At 39.3% G+C, this 14,939-nt stretch overlaps 1 protein-coding gene across 2 annotated transcripts in view; it reads right to left on the reverse strand.

Moving 5' to 3' along the window:
- Positions 1-12,539: 12,539 nt before the first annotated feature.
- Positions 12,540-14,939, reverse strand: part of LOC105692749 (proline-rich transmembrane protein 4) — an 88,152-nt gene continuing 85,752 nt past the window's right edge. For both annotated transcript variants that reach the window (XM_012412169.3, XM_012412168.3), the window contains one exon: positions 12,540-14,416. The gene's annotated coding sequence lies outside the window, so the exon portion shown is untranslated. The remainder of the gene's footprint in view (positions 14,417-14,939) is intronic.

Below are 14,939 nucleotides of genomic sequence, written 5' to 3' on the forward strand. Positions count from 1 at the left end.
TATTACGGAGTACGTACGTGTACTTAGAGGTACCGATTATAAACGGCATTATAGGATAGAAATAGATGAATAACAGCATCACGTATATAATAAGTAGATTCTCTCACGTACCACGATCACATATGTGTATATAAACTTTCCCGCAGGATCACACAACCCACTGTACCTGCTGTACGCGTAGATCCGTATGTGTACATGTTGCGGGGACCTGTACGTACGAGTGATGAAGAATATACTTATGGTAGTTCCTTTGGCGTTCGAATAAAATCGCCCGATAAATATATATGTGTATGCATACACCGTACGTAGCGTAACGCGAGCTTTCCTCACCAGCGGAAAGGACTACCGCGTTGGCAAAACTCTTGGAAAAAGTTTTTCGCCTTCCAGAGGACCCGAAGTATTTAAACACTGTTTTACGAGAGGACTAACTAGTTATATATACTATACTAAGTACACAGAGTTGTTCACAGTTTCGAACCCATATATAGTTAAATATATATATATATGTATAGGGAAAAATTTGTGCTACTACCGAAAGTTTAAACGAGAGTATAAGTCTCCATTTTTACGTTTTGCTTTCTTCGGAGGGGTAGTTTTTTTATTTTATTCTATTTTTTTTTACATAAGTCCCACGTTACACGCCACACTCGAATCGTCCTTTTTTCCATCACCCTCTCTCTCTCTCTCTCCCCCTCTCTCGATAAGAAATAAACTCTCGAAAACGTTCTACGTGTAAAAGTTTGGTTTAGATACTGTAAAAATAAAAGAAGTTTGAGAAAAAAGTTAAAAGACGAAAGTAAGAAAAACTCGGTTGGAAAACTATAAGAGACATAAAGGCTTATACCACGCGGATAGCTGTTCCGGTTGGCAAATTGCGAGGAGAAAATTTCCACTTCTGGGTATATAGATGCATGTATGGCGTATAAGTATAGTACGGGTATATAGGTAGACAAGGTGGTCAGGTCCTCAACGTCTGAACAAGACAGAGGTCAAGGGTCGGGTGGAGGAGGAGGCGGAGGGAAGAGGAGAAGAAGATCGAAGCCGGGCTGCAGGGAGCGGTTGGGAGTCTGAAGGTGGCTGGCTGGTGGAGGTCGGGTGGATGGTGAGACTTGACGGGAATTGAGGCTAAAATCGTTGGTAACAACTTGGGAGGAGTTGATAGTGGAGAAATGGGTGATGCCCATTGATGCTGTTGAGAAACGTATGGTATATAAGGTACGGAAGATCGTATAGAGGACAAAAGAGAATTGTGTCTTATATATATATATATATCTATCTATCTATCTGATTTCTCGTTGAATTTTCTCCAATGCCAGATCCAATTGAAATCGACTTACCGAAATACGTCACGTGACATTCTTTTCAACTTACATATCGTAGTGCAACGCTATTTCCATCGTACTATTCAACGCGGACGTTCGCGGTCGCGGAACCGTTTTTCAAAATCACTCCATTTTTCCGCTATCTACTTTTCGTCGTTACTGCATGGAAAAATATTAATAAATATCAAATCTAGCGATACCGTACCGAGCTACATAATCCCTCCATGTACGATACATATGTACGCGATACCGTATACCCCGTGCGTTTGAATTTACATATCATTATGCATGTATGTGAATTTAATGCACCTCCGCGCGTATACCTACACCTGTACATATGTATGTATGTAGTTCGTGTATAGAGTACGTTGAGAAGCGGATCATAAATAACTCATAGCTTGTGTTAATAATATATTAGAGTAAGGGCAGAACCTTTTTTACCCGACCGTAGGAAGGTTTCGCTCTTCGACCTCTTGCGCGACTCTAAACGTCACTCATATCTCCGAAGCACTCGACGTTAACAATAAAATCCATTGCGACTGTCAGACCTGCATCTCTCAGAAATCAGCGTTAAATAAACGACAAAATATGAAGTAGCTAAATAAGCTGTACGTAACTCCGGACCGTACGCATATTTATGTGATCGCGGAAGAAAAGGGCGTTAAAAATTTATTACCACGGTCTCCCGTTACAGATTTTTTTCTTAATGTTTCTCATGAAAATTCTTTATACCTACTGTACAGAGATTAAGAGGGCGAGAGAGAATTAGGAACGACGATAAACGAAGCGAGCAAAAAAAAAAAAGGAAACAGCTAAAAAATTTTTAAGGGGAGTATAAAGTATGGGGAATGAAGAAAGAAATCTTTCATCCTCACCCCTTAAATTTTTGCTCCGGGAACAATGATCAAAAGAGATGTGTCTCGCGTCTCGAGATAAGAAAGAAAAAAATAAGGGCTGACATTATTTTAATATTTATACCAACTGCAGTTACCACGAATCCTGATCCTGGAATGATTTCAACATTTTTCTCAGTTTTTCTGCGTTTTTAATAAGCCTTTGATCTATTAGAACGCGATAAGCTGGACCGTTGATAATTTTTAAGTGAGCCCTTGATTAAGCGCGAACAATATTCATTTTCGTTTTTCCTACGGAGCCTCATTCGTCTTCTTTCTTTTTCTTATTTTGATTTTTTTTGATTTTTTTCTTCTCACAATTCCTTCGCGAGACGCGCAACGATCCGTATTTTAATTAATGTTTACCGTTTTCTCGCGTTATATATCAATTACTTTGAAGAGAGATCGTCCCGTTCCTCGATTCAAAGGTATAGGTACGTGTATTATGTACGTATGTACACGATGTACAATACATAGGCATCACCGTACATATGACGGTGTGGTAACCGTTCCCCGATTCTCGTTCGGTACGGAACTAATTGAAATCACAAAATTAAGAATACAGCCTCGAGTGATCGCCATCCCTCTCGTGGCACGTTTTCTCTAAAACAGAGTCCCCCGTCGTTTCGCTTATGAAATATGCAATTAAAATTTCTATACAATATACAAAGATATCGAAGGATTTTCATTCTTTGATTTTGTTACTCTCGTCTGGAGTTTGCATCGAACCTCCGAAAGTGGACGTCTCGCTCACCTTCTTCTCATCATTTATTTTTCTCTTTATTTCCTTTTTCATCTTTCCCTACGACGCGGTGTATACCCTACGTGTCGATGATCGTATTCCACATACACCACTGAGAAACGCGCGTGCGTTACGCGCAAGGAGAGAGTTTTTGACCTCGTCGATGACCCTAGTACGTACCCCCATTCCCCTTCGCTCCCGACCGTCTCTATACTTCAGGTCCATCGACGCGCCCCGCGCTCGAAAGTCAGGCAGGCAGACAGACGGACGATGGAGAACTTGTAAAGTATATATACTGGATGACTCAAACGTACCAAATTTATATAATGATTACCTACCTAACTTTTTAATGGCGCATTTCTTCAGGTAACCGTGGCGAGACCGAAGTCTCACGTAGGTGAGACGAAAAATTGAATCAGTTCGGAAGTTGAACTAACGAACGCCGGAAATTTTCACACAGTTATTGAAAAATTCAATTTTCAATCGCCGTGGGATTTTCGGAGGATCTCCATAACTTCGGGAAATCCGACGATTCTCTGTCTCTTCTCATTTTTCATTTCCCAAAAAAACTACTTTTCCCAGGTCAAATTTTCTTTGGATTTTTACGAAAACGTATTTTGCCCCTTTCGACGATCGGGATGCGGTTCTTCGAAATCACCGTGTAGATAACGGCCCACCGACGGATACGATCCGGTCGCATGTGAGAAATCTGTGTTATAGTTGCCGCTGTTACGTGGGGTACGAGGCCCGACGTATGCATGTACGAGAGAACGTCGTATAATACGCGCGGCGTCGTTGAATCTGATCAAACTTTTCGATTACCAAACCGAAGTCGCGCCTGAAACGCCCAGAGGGTGGTGAACATATATTTACATGTTAAACCATACTTACGTCCTAGGTATACCTATATACGTGGCGTGCGGGTATACGAATATCCAGCAGGTTATCTGCCCTATGATATATCCGACGTCGCGGCATCGGGCCAAGTGCACAAAAAGCGAAAAACTAAAAAACTTGAAAAAAGCGAAAAAAAATCAAATACGGGAAGCATCGGGAAACGCTTTCACTTTAGACTCGATGTGAGTATCGTCGGATCGTGATGTCGCGATTTTTCCATTCGTACAGTTGGAGCAGTCGGAGTGAAGAAAAAAAAAAAAACATAAAGATCTGCGGGGTGTACTTTTCAGGGGTACATTTTGCGCGCGTGCATACGCGAGGTACTTTTCACCATATCGTCACTTTCGTTCCTTCCGTCATTTTTGTTTTTTTCGCTCTTATTTTGACATTTTTTTTATTTCCATCGCTGCCGAGTAATCGTGTAAAGTGTCGGATTGAGAGAGCCGGGCACCTAGGGGCGTAAGGGGGTAAGGTGTGAGGTGCGATGTGTACCCAGGGCGTACAGGTGAAGAAGGAAGATGTGAAAATTGCAAACGTTGCACTTTTCTGCCGGCAATCTATACAGCCAGCTACTCTCGTATCTTAGGTATCTAACACGTGATTCGATTTTCAAACGTTCAAAGTAGACAGGTATACGATCCGCCTAGCCTCGTCATTCAGTTAAAAATTTCCTTCATCCGATTTCGAAATCTAATTTTACACATCAGAGCCGACGGAATAATTGAATCACACGGGGGAAAAAAAAAACAACCAACGGGTTTAGCAAAATTTTGGAATCAAATAGAATCGGACGTTGATTCGTTTTTTTCAGTTCGTTCCCCGGCTCTCTTCGCTTCGTCGTTATATATTCGTTAAATTTCTTCTTTTTTTTTTCAACTCCTCAGACGTGCCATTATATAATGTCGGCCATATTATACGCCCCGCAGGTTTTGTTGCCCCGTAGGCAATTTACCTAATGAAATAAAGGTTATTATTAACGAGGCGTAATTGAAATTTTCTTAATTCAATATTTATAATCATGTATATATGGTATATAATATCTAGGTGGGTATTTACATACATATAGATACATCGGAATTTATAGCCCCTTTTTCAGCCGTATCTTGTCTCCGTTGCACGGCGTATTATACCGCGATATTAATTAATTACCTTATTCATTTCAGGTACACGAATATCACCCCCTACCCTGCCGCTCCTTTTCTTTCTCGGTACCCTTTAGATATACGTGTAGTCTAATTAAAGGTACAACTATTTCAGAGATTTCTTTCTCTCCCCCGTCGTACTGCGGTGCGAGGAAAAAAAGTGTATACAAGCGTATCGAATGCGGCAAGTGTATTTTATCTCAATATACGCAATACACCATATGCGTATAGCGCGTACGCGTTCATTGGGGTCGCAGCCACGCCCAAAAATCACGCGTCTGCGGCAGATCTAACCCCCCCGATGTAATGCGGGGCGTGATATTTTCGGGAGATAAGTAAATAAAAAAAGAGAGACGAGTATGTAGATAGAAAAAAAAAAATGTCGTTGGTACGCGTATATAGTTGGAAGTCTCTTTTATTTCTTCTCCTTTTTTTTTTTTTTTCTTTTTACTCACGGGAACACTCGACGAGGGATGATATGGTTTTCCGAAAGATTTGATAAGAGGGGTGCGTTGATTCGAGGAAATCGTTTCTCAATCTCTCGCATCTCAGAACTCCTATCTCTTTACCAAACGTTGGAGCTCGTCAATCGCTTTGCGCGTGTGTTCGCGTTCGTGTGTCAAGTAATAAAATCGTATTCACGCCCTCGTGAATATTCACTCGTTGCCATCCCCCTTCCTCGTATTGAGGGTGCACACATGATACACGTATACATATTCATATATAATAGGTTTATGTATATATGTACAGAGCAGAATGTGGGTGCAGAGTATCGATTGGTAGTGGTTATAAGAGAGGAGGATAAAAATGAAGGAGGAAAGAAAGAAAGAAAAAGATGGAACGAAAGTGTGGAACGGGTTCGCGGACCAATTTTTGTTTGACAAACTTTTGGCGACACGGTTTTTTTCGCGAGTGTAGGTGGGTAACGTGGTGTACAGATACGGAGATAGATAGATTTAGACGTAGGTGGTTTCGATGTAACGGTGAGTTTTGGATGTGGATGAGAGATAGAGAGAGAGAGAGAGAGAGAGACATGGTCGTTGGGTGCTAATGACGAACGACGTCTGTTGGACGATTGTTGGATCAACTTTTACTTGCTCTGCCGCGACGCGGCGGGGGGACCAGATACGGGGGATGAGGGGAGACGAGGATGGGGACCATTAGATAGATTTAATAAAGGACAATATGGGGAAAGTTTAGCTATTACCGAGAGAACAATATATAACTGGTGTAGGATAACACAATATGGCTACTTGGGATTCAAGTCAGTGGCGCGTGTAGAGAAGAGCGAAGAAGATGGAAGATGAAAGATAAGAGAAGAAAAGGGAAGAGACGAGGAAAAAAGAGGAGGATGCTTCTCCTGCTGCCTGCAGGCAATATCAATATACGACGAGGCTATACGCTTGTATCAGTATGCGGACGACGATTCTGAAAATTGTTACTGCGATATTTGGATACGAAATGCCAAAAAGTCTATAAAAACGTTCTTTCAACGATCTCGCTCCATCTCAGCGGTCCACGGCGATTAAAGCCTTCCTTTATACTTGATACACATTCAAGTATTATTACCTGCCATTTTTCATTCCATTTCGAAAATCACGAAAACTATTCTACTTATTTTTATGTTTATCCGACGTATTAATTCAGGAAAATTGTGAACGAAGATTTTCCCTGCAACGAGGGTGAACGCGTTGATTTTTTGAATCTGGTACAGCGTAGGGTTTTTTCATTTTTGCTTTCCTCAGGCGCAATGCCTAGATTGTAACCGCGTCGCGCGAATACCGTGGCGAGAGAAACGAGAATAATAAAACTTGGAAAAAAAAGAAAAAAAAAAAGAAAAAGTGGCGTAGGGGGTGAAAATTATCACAAGTCTACTCCGCGGCAGCCATCTTTGGAAAATTTCTAGAGATTCGGGACGACGTGTGAGGTATACGTTATGGTACGAAATCGCGAATAAGAACCTCGCGAGATTGGTAGGCGTAAAAATTCATGAAAAAAAAAAAAAAAGAACCGACACAACGCCGCAGATTATGCAAAAATTTTTATAGATCGCGAATCAGTTCGCCGATGGGATTTAAAGATTCGCACTGATAAAAATCTCATACAACGTACAATATAAAATACAACCGTGTACGTACATTGTCGGGGGGGTTGAAAATCTCGATTCTCGAGCCTCGGAAGCTTTTCAGATGAAATAAAAAGCAAGAAGTAAAAGTAGTGGAAGGCACGAGACGCGCGAGGGGTAGCAAAGGAAAAGGAAAAGGAAGGTCGTGATTTGCAGTCGGCGGGGTAAGCTGGTAGCGTGCTTCAAAAGGCGCAGACTAGGTGCCACGAAGATATTATCTCATGTACTTTCCCCAATCGGATTTGCAACGAATCTTCGAAGGAAGAAAGCTCCCCGTCGCCACGGCAACAACCACCACTCACCGAAGGCGGAACAACTTCGACGGTGTACAATTCTCGAGTACCAATTTATTATTTTCAAATAATATCGAATGGCGCATCGTGACGTTGGTCGCCCTACCTTTTGTCGACGATTTTCCTTCTTTTTTTTTTTTTTCTTCCCGCCAAGCTTTTCCATTTCATGAAAAAAAATTAGCGATCCCGGATAATTTAATCAGCAACAAAGTTCGAGGATCGTTATACCGTTTGGATAACAAAAATATGGCTTGATATTACCGCGCAATATATTTCCACCATTGTTTCCTCCACCCGTATAAATAAATGGGACCTTCCTTCCTCCGGAATCCTTCGCGTGAATAGCCTCTATATACAACGCGAGGGTAGTATATTAATACACGTGTACACCCGTGTGTACGTTCGTATACATATACGTGTTCTCCTACTCGAGCTTTTCTCCGGCTGGGCTGGCAAAGATGAAAATTAAACGCCACAATCGAATCCAATCAGGATAGTGTTTTGTTCGTACAAGACGCGAAGAGACTTTGTTAGGTAAAGGTAAGGTAGGTGGATATATATAGGAATAATATACACCCTCCTATACATATGGTATATGGGAAGAAATGAACGAACGGCGACACGCACGCGCTGGCAAGCATCGAAGATTCGTGTTTGAATTATAAAATATGGCCGACACGTTCGAAAGCGATTCGAGGCATTGTAGGAAATGAATCACGCCGGGTTCTCTGTACATATGCTGTGTATATATATACGTCCATCGTTATATATATATATATATATGATATTATACGCACGCATCTCACTCGGACGTAGATATTTGTCGACCGTATCACGCATCCTCTCATCTTTTTCCATCGGGATACGTACATGGGCTGTACACACATGTGCGCGTGGGGTATGTATATAAATTTGTAGATATGTGTACACATACTTCGACGCTTCGTATATTACCATACCGGGATATAGGAGCGTTCTTTTTTTCACTCTTTTATTTCTTTTCCTCCTTTAATTCGTTTCTTTCTCTTTTTCTTTTTCGGTATTAATCTTCGTACGCGGTCGCGCAACGTGATCGGTATACAAATTTTCACATTTTCAATGTCGTTTGTCACTTTGTGCCGTACCGGGGGTTACCTACGTATTAAATAACGATGAAATGGCGTAGAGTAATTGTACGGACAAACAAATAAATTTCTATAACCTTTTTCTCTCGAATGATGACGATTTGTTTCGAGGCTTTGCGTCACGCCTCCCGTACACCTATTATCATAAATGTATGCCTACATTATTAAAAAAAAAAAAAAAAAAAAAAAAAAGGGAAGAAAAAAGTTTCTACCCCTCGGTTATTGTAATGTGCAGGTGACATCGCTCAAATTATTTTTACCGTCAACGAGAAAATCTCCATTTATGTTATCCTCCACCCCCCCGTACGTTCGCGTTCCGACGAAAAACGCGCGGAGAGCGATGTAAAAAAAATTACTAATTTTCTTCTTTCAAGATCCAAACTACCCCCAAAAAAGTGAAAAATGAACGTCCGATGCACGCGTTGTTCGAATTGACGAGAAATCGCGGTGTTAAAAAAAATTTAATGGACACGCAGATACGAATCGAAATTCGTACGTACATATACTTCTTCGCGTACAGGAGAAGCTGCGTCCATTGCAATGCTGCTCGGAGTTTCTTATCGGACGTTCGTTTATTTCTCGGTTGGTCAAACAGCTAACGCAATTGCACACGTTGTGCGTAGCTACTAACGCACCTTATATACACGATACACGACATTTCGTGCGTATATTTAAGCCGCTTACAAGCTCGCCGTTTTCTACCCCCCCGGCTTACGATTACGACGATCCAATTGTTTTAACGGGTCAGTTGTCGGACGTTTTCCAGGGGCATGTGTACGTTACGTGGGGTATACCGTCGTTGGTCGTTGATGATTTTGCAGTTATATATCCCGTTCGTTGCGTACATAGAATGAAATATATATATATATGTATAAGTACGGATCTGACCGTGTACACCTGCTACTGATTTCACATCTCATCTCGGTGCGTAATACGTGCGTGCGTATAGGTTGGAAATTTGAAATTTTGCTAAAGTTTCACCAAGGGTGAAATTACCAGTTAATATACATACGTATGTATAATCCTAGGTTTATCCTTCAATTACGTTTCGCAGAGATGTATAATTATATTAGTTCTATTATACGTACGGACGTACACGTATACGCGTGCACATTATGCGCGAGCCGTGTAGAAGAGGAATTTTGATAGCCATAGAGATTGCTGCTGCAACGAAAATAACACGTATTACATACGAATAATCCACCGTACACGCAACTATGTGTGCGCTGCAATAGTTGGACGCGGGAGATAAAAAATTATTATTTTTCATTTTTTTTCTCTTTACTTCTCTTTTCTTTTCAAAACGCGCTACCCAAGTGTCAAAACTTTTTCAAAAATATCAACGAGAATTCCTGTACGCGGCGTTCGGGATTGCCACCGATATTACATAACGCAGTTATAACGGAAAAGTGGAGAGAAAAAGAATTTTCACACCTATAACGCTTCGGAGTTGAAGGCGGCAAAAATATATATTTACTAAGATATTATTTACAATAGTTACTCCGGTACTCCGTGCACACCTAGCTCCTGTAGGATAATGAGCGTGAAATATTTCTAGTAATTTTATTTTAATGTATTTTTTCCATCTCGATTCTCGTTTCTCGGATTAGTACGGTATGTACAGTCGTGCGGCACACGTGGCCACGTACGCATACGTGTGTGTATAAATTTTTATATGTACGTAGCGAGGTGAAATAGGTAGAGAAAGAGAAAGAGAGAGAAAGGGGTGCAGGGAAAAGCGAGCGAAAGAAGAACACGAGGGTGCGGAAAGCGATGAATGTGGAATGGAGGACGCAGAGAGCTGCGAAATCCGCAGTATACGGTTTGCAAACGGTTACTGACACAAAAAAGTAAAATCCGCTTATCAAAAAAACAAAGGCTACGTGGCACTTTTCTTTTTTAGTCTTATACATTCTACTTCTTCGTTTCTTTTTTCAGATTCTCCTTGTTTTTTTTTTTTTTTGCTTTCTCTTTTTTTTTCTTCAATACTTATCCCCCTCTTTTCCGACCTCAGATTTGCAACCCCTTATAACTTTTACGATTGTTGACGCAGTTCCCTGTTTGTCGAAGCGGAATAGGGACCTTGACTCAACAAGGGCGTTGTCGTTTTCGTAATTCCTTGCAGGATATCCAAAAAAGATTCATAAAAAATGGCGTACGCGTGCGATGCGAAACGATAACGAATCGCATGCGATTATATTTTAGAACGATAACGCACAAGCTATCGAGACGCGGACGAGATGAAAAGAATGAAAAGAAAAAAAAAAAAAAATCAAAAAACATATTCCAGAGATTGTCCCCCAAAGCGATTTGCTCATGACCGTTCGTATATGATATGCAAAAAATGAAAAAGGAACGCCAAACCCAATAAAATAAAAACTAAATCCGTCAGATCACACAGCAAACCCCATTTACCATCGCAAAGGTATATGGAGTGCTTTTGATTGCTCTGAACATATATTTTTACCGTATACATCCCTTTGAATTTTGCGCGTTTTCATCTTCGCTTGACTTGGCCGTTTCGAGAGTTTAAAAATTGTGCTCCCAGGAAGTAGAAAAAAAAATAAAATATAATAATGATAACGTTGGAATACAAAAGCGACCGATATAAAAACTTCGTAAAAAAGAAAATAAAAAAAAAAATCCGACAATGCTCGAAAAAACGAGAGGAACTCAACGAACGCCCAGCGATGTTGAAAATTCCGGAGAAAAAGCGATGAAAAAAAAAAAATTGCTTCAAAACGAGATAGATAAAAAGTAGAGAACAGAAAACCCGAAATTGAAAGGTTGTATAAATACATAGGAAAATAGTGATAATTAAAACTGTAACGCCCAGGTAGAAATAACAGAGCGAGAAGATAGAAAAAACATTTGTAATGGTCAAAGATGCGGGGTGTGTGTACCAGAAGTGAAACTAGAACGGGGGAAATTGCATAGGGAAGAGAGAATGAGAAAGACTGCAGGTTAGAGGCGATGCATCAATCGATATACTATTATACCAACACGTATAGGATGTGTTCGCAGGTATCGAAATAATATTTCCGTCGCATGCAACGTGTTTGGCAAACTATAACGATTCCCCGAACATTCTCTGACGTACTTTACGTACACAGTTGCGACTTCGCGCATTTCGCCAAGGTATATGCACACGGGTAGTAGATATGTACCTATGGAGATCTATGTAACGTGACCGCCGAGTTGTACCTTCGGAGCTGGGATTCAAACGGCCTGCCCTATTATAAATAACGAAGAGTCGTTCTCTCTCTCTCTCTCTCTTTTTTACGAGCCTTACTTTTTTTTTTTGGTTTTTCTATCTTATTTTTTGCTCCATTTTGTCTTATTATTTTTCACTCACGGGACAAACGAAGATAAGTCCCGCGATGTATCGTTACGCCGGATGTGCGGTGGGGTCGGTGGACGGCACGACGCGACCAGCGAAACTTCTATGCAAAAAAATTTGCGCTAATTATTAAAAATAATATATGTACGTGGGTAAATAAATTTGAGTAAACATATCCGTGTAAAAATTTTCTCGCAAAAATTCCGAGCAATGTTCGCGTGTATTTGTACACGTAGTTTGCATACCATTATACGAAATAGTAAGTACGCGAGAACCGAACAAATAAACGCGATAATACTGCAAAATCAGACGAAGACCAAAAAAGAGAAATAAATATGCAAGGTGCGAGGGGGGGGGGGGGGGGTGTAGGTAATTATTTCTGGGATTTCTTTAATCCGGAGTCGCGACATCGTGTTTGACGGTAAGTACGAAAACGGATTAATGTATATACCAGATACCTATGCATATAGTAAATACAGTTTAATACAAGATCAAAAGTGAAGAGATATTTTCAACTTACGTTGCAATGAGTCTGTATGCGTTCAGTTCATTCATTTGAACTTTTCGAGTGGCCTGAAACTTTTTCTGTCTAATGTATGGTGTGCGTAAAATGAAAGAAGTCTCTTCTCTCCTTTCAATAATCTTCAGCAAGACTTGAGAATTTTTTTCATTTTCTTTTCTTTTCAAATAATTTATTTATTTTCTTTCAATTTTTCTTTGTCGTCCTTGTCGTTGATTATGATGTTGTATTTGTTGTTTTCTAAATAAACAAGAAAAATTGTCAATCAACAACACCTCGTTTCAGTTCGGTGGCTAACTTAACTTAACCAATATTTTAATATATAATACATATATATATTTATATATAATCGTATTTATATTTATATCGATCGACGAACTTAAATCTAATCTTATAAACTAACTAAAGTTAAACTTATACTAATAGTTTAATTTCTTTATAATTATTTAATTTCATATTCATTAGTTATTTATTTATTCATTTTTTGTCATTATAATAATAATAATCACCATTATCATAATTTTTTCTTCTTCTTCCTCCTCTGTTTTTCTCTTTTTCCTTTATTTTATTTAGTATTTCATTAAATAAGTGACGGCTCTGTACAAATGCCCCCTTGGACCTTTTATTGCACTGCACCCTCTCCCCTTAATAATTCTCTCTTTACCATCGCCATTTTTTTTTTTTTTTTTCTTACTCTTTTCCCCCAACAAGCCCCTATTATTCTCATCTTGGACCAAAACGGTCAATTCTTTTTGTCCCTACCGAGAGAGTAAACTGGCGGAAGTGGAATCTGCCGCTCATATATGTATAAGTATAGTACACCCAGATATGTACCACATCAGGTAAGGCTAGGATAGGTCAGGCCAGGTCAGGTTAGACTGAATTCAGGGTGAGTAGGTTGGTAAGGTACCTACCCACTTTGTTCTCCGACGAAAATCTAAAAGAACAGATTGAATTTCTCTGCGGGTCCCACACCAACCACTAACTTTTTTTTTTTATACCCTCCTTTTCTCTCCCCCATTTCCCCTAGATAGGTACTATAATATAGCAAAATCTATCCTTACATACCCACCCGACTCCTTATACATCCAGTAAAGTAGAGTACATACACATTCCGATCGATACACCGATGTAGAATACATATGAGACCCCGTCCTTCGATTTAGAAAACCCTTCGGAACGCGATTCGCGGCAAAGTATATCCATTAATTTTGTTTCGTTTTTTTTTTGTTGTTCAGTTTCATTTTTCGTCTTTTATCTTTTTTTTTCATCTTCTCTCATTTACGTTATAGATGTACCATATTATAAATATATGTAATATTTTGTATTCCAATCAAATTTATGTACGTTTTACACTTGTGAAGAATTTCGCTGCGAAGATGAAAAGAAAAATTCCACTTTCGTCGCAATTTACTCATCTTTTTTTCTTCCGAAGGTAGTTTTTGTTCGATTAAAATAACTTATTAACTTATTAAGTACTTCGAAAATAAGATTAGATTCGTTACCACTTATATATATATATATATTTCTTCCATTTTATATATATATATATCATCATTTCCTGTACGTTAATATATATATTCATATATACAAGGGCTTTGTCTCGGAAATCGCCTTCTCCACAAACCGTAACGACGATTATTGTTGCTGTCATTATTATTATTATCATCAGCGATTAGATTTTTCTTCTCGTATCTCTCTTCTTTTTAAATAAATATCAATATTAACTTTATCTGAGAGTTTGAGCAGCACAGTAACTAGATCAGGGGGCCACGGATGGATGTCTATACACGGGACAATATAATATCTTACATCAGATCGATCAGGTGTTTTTTTTTTTTTTTTTAATGTTCCTATTATTTTTATTTAGCTTTTTGTTCCTCATTGTTGGTATCATCTTCCATTTTTTTTTTTTTTATTTTGTCTCTTTCACTTCGAAGGACTCGAACGAGGCGTTGTCCGCGCTGTGCCGTGTCCTCTCGGCCTTGTCGTCTTCACCGGGTCGCCAAAACGAAAAGCTGTGAAAGAAATTGTATCTCTTGTTTTTTTTTTTCTCTTTCTCTTCATTGTACGTTAACATAGGTGTACCGGAGATATAAAAAATTAAGGAGACGATGAATTTTTATCATCGAATAAAAGAGGAAAGGGGCGATGTTAAAAGACGTAGTCAAGCGTACGTGATGTTAATGTTTTGCATTTTCCGATAAAAATTTTATGCAAAGATATTTCCAAAATATGCAAAGTGAGTTCTTAGGTTTAAGAAATTCCGAAACACGGCGTGGTAATTTTTTTTTCATATCATCCAAGAACACGAGCAGTATCTTTAACGATGATCCAGAATTTCTAAAACCAGGACTTTGTTTTTTCAAACATCGAATAAGAGTAACTTTGATCCATTGAGATGGTGAATTTTCTAAAATTTTGGAATTTCAAATGAAACTGGAGATACCAGAGAATTTAATGTCTCGTTTCAATTTCTCTCAGAACTCGAGTGTATACGAATATTAGATTTCCAGTCAGCTGATCACGCACTTTGAAGTG

Source organism: Athalia rosae, chromosome 4 (assembly GCF_917208135.1).
Source record: "Athalia rosae chromosome 4, iyAthRosa1.1, whole genome shotgun sequence".
NCBI lineage: Eukaryota > Metazoa > Arthropoda > Insecta > Hymenoptera > Athaliidae > Athalia > Athalia rosae.